Source organism: Lepisosteus oculatus, chromosome 6, assembly GCF_040954835.1.
Source record: "Lepisosteus oculatus isolate fLepOcu1 chromosome 6, fLepOcu1.hap2, whole genome shotgun sequence".
NCBI lineage: Eukaryota > Metazoa > Chordata > Actinopteri > Semionotiformes > Lepisosteidae > Lepisosteus > Lepisosteus oculatus.
In genome coordinates this window covers 41,718,754-41,729,993 of record NC_090701.1, presented here as the reverse complement: position 1 = coordinate 41,729,993, position 11,240 = coordinate 41,718,754, and the positions used below count along the sequence as shown (strand labels likewise).

The following is an 11,240-nucleotide window of genomic DNA, read 5'->3' as shown; positions in this document are numbered from 1 at the left end:
GCTCCCGTGCAGCCGGCGCCAGGCACGCGCCCGCAGGGAAACCTGGCCGGACGGGGTTCAGGTCGGCGGCGCGCGGTTCTCCATCCGGGTCCTCCCGGGCCTCGAGTCCGCGGGGCTGTGAAACCGCCGGGCTCGCGATTACTCGCTGACCCCACGCTGAAGCCACGAGGTTTGGCGGTGACGCCTGGGGGAACTGCTTTCACTTACTGATGTGTCGGATCACTTTGTAAAAATTAGCCGGAACCGTGGGAGGGAAAGAGCTATAAGTAGTGACGTACGCAGTGGGTTATCTCTGACAGATCCCTTGACAGATCCCAAACTGCACTGGGCCATGAAGAAATTCAAACACTGTTGGACACATTCCTAAACACTCTGTATCAAACCAACAAATTAGGCATAAACTTGGCCACCCAAAAACTAAATCACCTATTCCACAAACTGGCATCAAAATCTAAGCTAAAAACAACTAAATCAAAAAACTACCAAAAAACAAAACCAAAAGAAAAGTGGTTTGATAAAGAGTGCAAAAAGTCTCAAATGAAAAACACAGACAACCACACGACACAGATCTGCGCCTCAGGTACTGTGACACAGTAAAACTTAAACACACACTGAAAAAGAAAAGAAACACATACATAAACAAACAACTTGCAGACATTGAGGAGTCACTAAATCAGAACTGTTTCTGGGAGAAGTGGAACAATTTAAATGAATCAAAAACAGAAGAACTGGCCATCCAAAATGGAACAATCTGGCAAACATACTTTGAAAAACTCTATCAAAAGCTCCCAAATACAAATCAATCAGGCTAAAAATCAATTTATGAAAAGCTCGAAATTTTGGAATTGGCTATCAAAGACAACCAAAACCCCTGAGACTCCCCAATCACTGAGCAGGAGCTACTGGACAAACTCCAGGCCCTCAGACCATGCAAAGCCTGTGGTCAAGATGGAGTTAACAATGAGATGCTGAGACACAGCAGCCCAAAGTTGCAACAAGCCCTGCTCAAACTACTCAATCTCATCATGACAGCTGGATCTTTCCCTGAGGCCTGGAACCAAGGACTGATCACGCCCATCTATAAGAGTGGAGATAGACTCATCCCAACAACTACCGGGGCATCTGTGTGAACAGTAACCTGGGGAAGGTATTCTGCAGTATCCTAAATACACGAATACTGGCCTTCCTTACCGAACACAATGTCCTGAGCAAGAGTCAGATTGGCTTCTTACCAGATCACAGAATCACAGAAATCAAGTTCCTGCTCTACGCAGATGACCTGGTCCTGCTGTCGCCCACAGAACAGGGGCTGCAACAGAACCTGGCACTGCTGGAGCAGTACTGTCAGACCTGGGCACTGACAGTCAATCTGGACAAGACCAACGTTATGGTTTTCCAGAAGAAAGCCAGACCTCAAGGAAACAGTTACAAATTCACACTTAACAACAACACATTGGAGCACACATCCAGCTACACATATCTCGGTCTCACCATCAGCTCATCTGGGAGTTTTGCTCTGGCAGTGAAGGCACTGAGGGAGAAGGCACTCAGGGCTTTCTACGCAATAAGAAGGAGGCTCTTCAACATCATCCCACCAACAAGAATCTGGCTCCAAATATTTGAGAGTGTAATCCAACCCATTGCCCTATACAGCAGTGAAGTGTGGGGTCCCCTCACAGACCAGGATTACACTCAATGGGACAAACACCCCACAGAAACTCTGCACATGGTGATGTGTAGAAACATTCTCCGCGTGCAGAGAAAAACACCTAACAACAGGTGCAGGGCCGAATTAGGAGGGGGCGCTGTGTCTACAGCAGGGTGTCCAGTCCTGGAGGGGGCGCTGTGTCTACAGCAGGGTGTCCAGTCCTGGAGGGGGCGCTGTGTCTACAGCAGGGTGTCCAGTCCTGGTCCTGGAGGGGGCGCTGTGTCTACAGCAGGGTGTCCAGTCCTGGTCCTGGAGGGGGCACTGTGTCTACAGCAGGGTGTCCAGTCCCAGTCCTGTAGGGGGCGCTGTGTCTACAGCAGGGTGTGCAGTCCTGGACGGGGCGCTGTGTCTACAGCAGGGTGTCCAGTCCCAGTCCTGTAGGGGGCGCTGTGTCTACAGCAGGGTGTGCAGTCCCGGTCCTGTAGGGGGCGCTGTGTCTACAGCAGGGTGTGCAGTCCTGGACGGGGCGCTGTGTCTACAGCAGGGTGTCCAGTCCTGGTCCTGGAGGGGGGTGTTGTGTCTACAGCAGGGTGTCCAGTCCCAGTCCTGGACGGGGCGCTGTGTCTACAGCAGGGTGTCCAGTCCCAGTCCTGTAGGGGGCGCTGTGTCTACAGTAGGGTGTGCAGTCCTGGACGGGGCGCTGTGTCTACAGCAGGGTGTGCAGTCCCGGTCCTGTAGGGGGCGCTGTGTCTACAGCAGGGGGTCCAGTCCTGGTCCTGGACGGGGCGCTGTGTCTACAGCAGGGTGTCCAGTCCCAGTCCTGTAGGGGGCGCTGTGTCTACAGCAGGGTGTGCAGTCCCGGTCCTGTAGGGGGCGCTGTGTCTACAGCAGGGTGTGCAGTCCTGGACGGGGCGCTGTGTCTACAGCAGGGTGTCCAGTCCTGGTCCTGGAGGGGGGTGTTGTGTCTACAGCAGGGTGTCCAGTCCCAGTCCTGGACGGGGCGCTGTGTCTACAGCAGGGTGTCCAGTCCCAGTCCTGTAGGGGGCGCTGTGTCTACAGTAGGGTGTGCAGTCCTGGACGGGGCGCTGTGTCTACAGCAGGGTGTGCAGTCCCGGTCCTGTAGGGGGCGCTGTGTCTACAGCAGGGTGTGCAGTCCCGGTCCTGTAGGGGGCGCTGTGTCTACAGCAGGGGGTCCAGTCCTGGTCCTGGAGGGGGCGCTGTGTCTACAGCAGGGGGTCCAGTCCTGGTCCTGGAGGGGGCGCTGTGTCTACAGCAGGGTGTGCAGTCCTGTAGGGGGCGCTGTGTCTACAGCAGGGTGTGCAGTCCTGGACGGGGCGCTGTGTCTACAGGTTTTTCAGGTTTCTCTAAAGCAGCAGCACCTGAACAGCTGGGGGAAGCTGCCCAACAGGTCGAGTTAAGGCAGTAATGAGCTAGTTTGGTTTGTTACAAACTGAGCTGGAGTGAAAATCTGTCGACACACCAGCCCGCTCAGACCAGGGGTGGACTCCCCTGGTCTAACTGTTTTCTGCTTTATGTTCTTGACTTTAAGAGATATTTAAACAATTAAATACATTATTTTCTTTGATAGATGTATATAGTGTAGGATGGCTTTACAATCATGTATGGTTGATTTCACAGTATTAGTATGCCAGTCAACAATCCAATTACTGTGTCAGTATGTCACCCAGTCTTCAGAGTGTCAGTGTGCCAGTGTGTCAGTCACTGTGTCACGCAAATATTTTTTTCAAAACCGTATTTGGATATGCATGATCAATTAAAAAGCCCTGTTGTCTGTTTTCTTCCTTCATGATGCTTGACAGTTGCTTAACTGAACTCTTAATTGAAGTAATAATAAGCTGTTCAATTGGAGATTTCAGGTTACCAGGATCTTATCTGGCTGATGCTTTCAAGACCAGACTGTTGGATCCATACAGGAGCAATCTGAGACAAGCGCGAGGGCTGTGCCCCACAAAGGATTTGAACCTGCCGCCTCCCAGTGAACAGCACAGAGCCCTGACCACTGTACAGGAGACAAGCGCGAGGGCTGTGCCCCACACAGGATTTGAACCTGCCGCCTCCCAGTGAACAGCACAGAGCCCTGACCACTGTAAAGGAGACAAGCGCAAGGGCTGTGCCCCACACAGGATTTGAACCTGCCGCCTCCCAGTGAACAGCACAGAGCGCTGACCACTGTACAGGAGGAATCTGAGACACGTGCAAGGGCTGTGCCCCACACAGGATTAGCCCGGTGTGTCCGCCGGTGGGCTGACGACAGGATGTGAGTTCCCGAGATGAAGATGCAGACGGCACGAGGCAGGTATTTTCCAAGGAAGCCGCCCCGTATTTGGCAACTCTCCCGATCAGGTTGCGAGGTGCCCGTTCCAGCGCAACAACGAAACACGAAAAACCACGACTTTGTAAGCGCGGCAGCAGACGCTCGGGCGGCGTGAGCAGGGCGAGGGAGTCGGCAGCGCGGGCCGGCGGACGGAACACGGCGCGCGACCTCGCGACCTCAGCTCGTCCCGTGCGCCCCGCGCGAGAGACATGCGCTCAGGTAGGAGCCTGACTGCACCGGCGCCCCGCACGGGTCTGGCACAGGACCGCTGCACCCCCGATCCCAGGTCCCGGAGTCTCCCCGCGTCTTTTAGTTTTTTGGGGAGTCTTAGCCAAACTTCTCAGACGTCCCGTTATTAAACGACTCGTTTTCAGACTGGCTCAGCTCGGCTCGGAGCCGCCGGACTCGGGACAGCTGTTTTAAGGCCGAGGTGTGTCCCAAACCAGGGCGTCAGAAAAGCGCCGCCGCCACCTGTTTCTCTGCATCACTAGCCGATAACCAATTAGCAGTCGCTTAGGAGAGCTGCGCTTTTCAGCCGCGGTGAAACAGGCGGCCGTTGCGTGCGATCATTTCTCTCCGAAACAGTGAGCTCGGTGCAGGAGTCTGTTAGAGACGATGGGGGACAGACCGCGATCGCGGGTTAGAAGTGCGTTAAGCAAAATATAGAGTTACCCCTCTATACGACTTGGAAGCAGTTGGACGTGCAATCGGTTAGAACTTGTGAATCACAGCGACTGGGCTCGATACGCACTTCATGGGCTGAACTGAATCATTCGCGTCTGAGCCCCAGGTCAGGGCCAGCGCTGGTAAATCACTGTGCTGATGTGCAAGAGAGAAGGAACACAATCTAGAAAAAACAATCATTTACTATTGGTAAATCTGTTCTGTAACTGTCTGTATCACCTGTCCTATTCCTGTTATCTCCTCTCACTGTGTCTCCTGTCCTGTACTGTAACTGTCTGTATCACCTGCTCTATTCTCCCGTTATCTCCTCTCACCGTGTCTCCTGTCCTGTACTGTAACTGTCTGTATCACCTGCTCTATTCCCGTTATCTCCTCTCACTGTGTCTCCTGTCCTGTACTGTAACTGTATCACCTGCTCTATTACCCTGTTATCTCCTCTCATCGTGTCTCCTATCCTGTATTGCTCTAGTCCTGAGTGACTATCACACTGACAGACACACTGACTGTGTGACTGTCACACTGACAGACACACTGACTGAGTGACTATCATACTGACAGACACACTGAGTGACTGTCACACTGAGTGACTGTCACACTGACAGACACACTGACTGAGTGACTATCATACTGACAGACACACTGAGTGACTATCACACTAACGGACACACTGACTGAGTGTCACACTGACAGACACACTGACTGAGTGACTATCATACTGACAGACACACTGAGTGAGTGACTATCATACTGACAGACACACTGAGTGACTGTCACACTGACAGACACACTGACTGAGTGACTGTCACACTGACAGACACACTGACTGAGTGACTGTCACACTGACGGACACACTGACTGAGTGACTATCATACTGACAGACACACTGAGTGACTGTCACACTGACAGACACACTGACTGAGTGACTGTCACACTGACGGACACACTGACTGAGTGACTATCATACTGACAGACACACTGAGTGACTATCACACTAACGGACACACTGAGTGACTATCACACTAACGGACACACTGACTGAGTGACTGTCACACTGACGGACACACTGAGTGACTATCACACTGACAGACACACTGAGTGACTGTCACACTGACGGACACACTGAGTGACTGTCACACTGACGGACACACTGACTGAGTGACTGTCACACTGACAGACACACTGACTGAGTGACTGTCACACTGACAGACACACTGACTGAGTGACTATCATACTGACAGACACACTGACTGAGTGACTGTCACACTGACGGACACACTGACTGAGTGACTATCATACTGACAGACACACTGAGTGACTGTCACACTGACAGACACACTGACTGAGTGACTGTCACACTAACGGACACACTGACTGAGTGACTGTCACACTGACGGACACACTGAGTGACTATCACACTGACAGACACACTGAGTGACTGTCACACTGACGGACACACTGAGTGACTGTCACACTGACGGACACACTGACTGAGTGACTGTCACACTGACGGACACACTGACTGAGTGACTATCATACTGACAGACACACTGAGTGACTGTCACACTGACGGACACACTGAGTGACTGTCACACTGACGGACACACTGACTGAGTGACTGTCACACTGACGGACACACTGACTGAGTGACTGTCACACTGACAGACACACTGACTGAGTGACTGTCACACTGACAGACACACTGACTGAGTGACTATCATACTGACAGACACACTGAGTGACTGTCACACTGACAGACACACTGACTGAGTGACTGTCACACTGACGGACACACTGACTGAGTGACTATCATACTGACAGACACACTGAGTGACTGTCACACTGACAGACACACTGACTGAGTGACTGTCACACTGACAGACACACTGACTGAGTGACTGTCACACTAACGGACACACTGACTGAGTGACTGTCACACTGACGGACACACTGAGTGACTATCACACTGACAGACACACTGAGTGACTGTCACACTGACGGACACACTGAGTGACTGTCACACTGACGGACACACTGACTGAGTGACTGTCACACTGACGGACACACTGACTGAGTGACTATCATACTGACAGACACACTGAGTGACTATCACACTGACAGACACACTGACTGAGTGACTGTCACACTGACGGACACACTGACTGAGTGACTATCATACTGACAGACACACTGAGTGACTGTCACACTGACAGACACACTGACGGAGTGACTGTCACACTGACGGACACACTGACTGAGTGACTGTCATACTGACAGACACACTGAGTGACTGTCACACTGACAGACACACTGACTGAGTGACTGTCACACTAACGGACACACTGACTGAGTGACTGTCACACTGACGGACACACTGAGTGACTATCACACTGACAGACACACTGAGTGACTGTCACACTGACGGACACACTGAGTGACTGTCACACTGACGGACACACTGAGTGACTGTCATACTGACAGACACACTGACTGAGTGACTGTCACACTGACGGACACACTGAGTGACTATCACACTGACGGACACACTGAGTGACTGTCACACTGACGGACACACTGAGTGACTGTCACACTGACGGACACACTGACAGAGTGACTGTCACACTGATGTTTCACAATGGGTTAGCTGGCTAGGAGTCCAGGTGATTGATAGAGCTGTATAAAAGGAGTGCCGCTGTACTTTGAAATTGAAGCTGAAGCTATCAGGCACGCATGGACTCGACTGACGAGCTCTGCCACCGTAACACTGCTCAAGGGCTGAACCGCTGTGCACTGGTTAGTTCAGTTAGAATTCAGTTTTTGTTTTATTCTGTAAGAAACTCCACTGGCTTCTTTCTGACCCTCTGTCTGTCTTACCTGTAAAATACCAAGATACACAGACAGCTGTCTCTTGATCAGTCTGTGTGTCTCTCTGTCACAGTCTGTCTGTCTCACCTGTAACAGACCAAGATATGCAGGCAGCTGTCTGTCTGTCCCTCTGTCCCTCTGTCTAGATCAGACTAGATCGGTCTGTGTGTCTCTCTGTCCCAGTCTTTGTGTCTCACCTGTAACAGACCGAGATACACAGGCAGCTGTCTGTCTGTCCCTCTGTCTAGATCAGACTAGATCAGTCTGTGTGTCTCTCTGTCCCAGTCTGTGTGTCTCACCTGTAACAGACCGAGATACACAGGCAGCTGTCTCTTGATCAGTCTGTCCATCTGTCACAGTCTGTCTGTCTGCCTGTCTCACTCTGCTGCTCAGGTCCTGCATGGCTGCTGTGTTCTCTCATGTGCCAGTGTGTGCTGTGGCTGGGTCCCTCAGCTCTGGGGCGGCCCCTGGTGCCTGGCTGTGTCGCGGACTGCAGGCAGATGGAGCGGAACATGGGGTCACTTAAGGCTCTGAACAGCAGCCTGGTGAAGATCAGAGCAGAGCTGGTGAGAATCACCTACCGGTCATTCGCAGACGAGTCCCAGTGATTGAGACAAGTAAACCAGCTGTCTTTCAGGGCCAGGGTAGACCAACAGACAGGCAGAGAGAGACAGACAGGCAGATAAAGAGACAGACAGATAGAGGCAGACAGACATACAGAAAGATGAAATTAGATAGCAGACAGAGAGACAGACAGGTAGGTAGACAGAGAGACAGGGCTCTCTCCAGTCACAGAGCCCTGTACATGTCCGTGCAGCGCAGAGGCTTGGTATCATTCCTGCAGTGTATGCAAATCAGCTGGATGGAGCAGAAGAGGGGGCGTGGCTCTTCTGGGGACAGGTGTGCCGGGGGCGCCATGCCACTTCAGAGGAATCTGTAACAATAAAACAGTGTGAGCTGAAAACACCACAACACTGGGGAAAGGGCAGCTCCTGACCCAGCCAGACAAACACAGGAGTCAGGTGTCTTTCCTGGGAAGAGGGTAGCATGCCTTCGTCCGGCTGGCAGGCTCAGACATGTGCATCCAGCTCTGCGCGCACAGGCTCTCCGGAAATGAGGCATTCGGGACTTTCGCTGGAGTACGCCTGGCTGGATCAAACCCAGCAGCTCAAGTAACTGAATGCTATAGTGTAACAAAACTTACTGCACTAGAATATGTCCAGGGAAGGGAGAGCAGACACATGCCTGGGCTGAAGGAACTGGGAGTTAAGGGAGTGTCCCACACTGACAAACTGAAGGAACTGAGTCTCTTTAGTCTGAAGGATGTAGCCCACACTGACAGGCTGGAGGAACCAAGTCTCTTTAGTCTGAAGGGAGAGTCCCACACTGAAAGACTGAAGATAATAAGTCTCTTTAGTCTGAAGGGAGAATCCCACACTGACAGGCTGAAGGAACTGAGTCTCTTTAGGCTGAAGGGAGTATCCAAAATCCTCAAAAAAAATAACGAAGTTAATGCAGCAGATTTGCCCTGACGTTACAATGAAACACCACCAAAGGGTGGTGGGATCGTGGAACAAGGTGCTTAGCATTGTTGTTGAAGCCGATGAGATCCTGTGATCAATTAACTACTAACTGGCTTCTGCCTTCTGAATATGATTGTTAAAGCCAAGTTGTCTGTCAGTGATGTCTTGTATAACTTCATGAATCATGCAGTAAATGTAGCAGATTTAAGAAATAGCATTTGAATACTTATGTCTTGTCCCATATTATATAGTTTACTAACTTATAACAAAATAGATTTCTAACAAATACATTGTATGTCACGTTATAGGAAACGAGCTGGAAAAATGAAGAACCACTCTCTTATTTAAACCTTACCATTTCAGTTACCTCACAGAACAAGGTAGAAAATAAATTTAATTTATTATTACTTTCACTCAATGTAGTGTTAATGTCATTTAGTGCCCAGTCAGTGTGTCTGGACTGTATTAACCCCTCTCTCTCAGTGCAGTGTTAATGTCCTGTAGTGTCCAGTCAGTGTGTCTGTATTAACCCCTCTCTCTTTCAGTGCAGTGTTAATGTACTATAGTGTCCAGTCAGTGTGTCTGTACTGTATTAACCCCTCTATCTCAGTGCAGTGTTAATGTCCTGTAGTGTCCAGTCAGTGTGTATGGACTGTATTAACCCCTCTCTCTCAGTGCAGTGTTAATGTCCTGTAGTGTCCAGTGTGTCTGTACTGTATTAACCCCTCTCTCTCAGTGCAGTGTTAATGTACTGGAGTGTCCAGTCAGTGTGTCTGGACTGTATTAACCCCTCTCTCTCAGTGCAGTGTTAATGTCCTGTAGTGTCCAGTCAGTGTGTCTGTACTGTATTAACCCCTCTCTCTCAGTGCAGTGTTAATGTCATGTAGTGTCCAGTCAGTGTGTCTGGACTGTATTAACCCCTCTCTCTCAGTGCAGTGTTAATGTCCTGTAGTGTCCAGTCAGTGTGTCTGGACTGTATTAACCCCTCTCTCTCAGTGCAGTGTTAATGTCCTGTAGTGTCCAGTCAGTGTGTCTGGACTGTATTAACCCCTCTCTCTCAGTGCAGTGTTAATGTACTGGAGTGTCCAGGCTGTACAGTATTGAATATCTGTCTGTCTCCCCCTCAGGTGTTCTCTGCCCTCTCCAACTATCACTCCCTCTCCATGTGGTTGCTTCAAAGTCAGCAGACGAGCTGGTCAGTGCCAGTGGGGGAGCGAGCCGACCTGGAGGAGCTCAGCAACAGGCTCAATGATGTCATCTTCCGCTACAGACACATGGTCAGCACCTGCTATTGCAGGACCTGGGGCATCGACTCTCGCTCCTCTCACTGCTCGACTGCAGCTGTCGCTGTCTCTGTCAGGGGCAGGAGCAGCAGTAGAAACACTGTCGTCACTGTCAGGGGCAGGAGCAGCAGTAGAAACACTGCCCTCACTGTCAGGGGCAGGAGCAGCAGTAGAAACACTGCCCTCACTGTCAGGGGCAGGAGCAGCAGTAGAAACACTGTCCTCACTGTCAGGGGCAGCAGCAGTAGAAACACTGTCCTCACTGTCAGGGGCAGGAGCAGCAGTAGAAACACTGCCCTCACTGTCAGGGGCAGGAGCAGCAGTAGAAACACTGCCCTCACTGTCAGGGGCAGGAGCAGCAGTAGAAACACTGTCGTCACTGTCAGGGGCAGGAGCAGCAGCAGTAGAAACACTGCCCTCACTGTCAGGGGCAGGAGCAGCAGTAGAAACACTGTCCTCACTGTCAGGGGCAGCAGCAGCAGTAGAAACACTGCCCTCACTGTCAGGGGCAGGAGCAGCAGTAGAAACACTGTCGTCACTGTCAGGGGCAGCAGCAGCAGTAGAAACACTGCCCTCACTGTCAGGGGCAGGAGCAGCAGTAGAAACACTGCCCTCACTGTCAGGGGCAGGAGCAGCAGTAGAAACACTGCCCTCACTGTCAGGGGCAGGAGCAGTAGAAACACTGCCCTCACTGTCAGGAGCAGCAGCAGTAGAAACACTGCCCTCACTGTCAGGGGCAGGAGCAGCAGTAGAAACACTGTCGTCACTGTCAGGGGCAGGAGCAGCAGTAGAAACACTGTCGTCACTGTCAGGGGCAGGAGCAGCAGTAGAAACACTGCCCTCACTGTCAGGGGCAGGAGCAGCAGTAGAAACACTGCCCTCACTGTCAGGGGCAGGAGCAGCAG

The 11,240-nt window shown here is 51.5% G+C and overlaps 1 long non-coding RNA gene across 1 annotated transcript; it reads left to right on the top strand.

The window, feature by feature from the left end:
• The first annotated feature begins 7,951 nt into the window (after positions 1-7,951).
• LOC138239373 (uncharacterized) lies at positions 7,952-10,275 on the top strand. The gene is made up of 3 exons (XR_011189831.1): positions 7,952-8,095; positions 9,361-9,432; positions 10,180-10,275. It is a non-coding gene; the product is annotated as an uncharacterized lncRNA (long non-coding RNA).
• Positions 10,276-11,240: the final 965 nt, after the last annotated feature.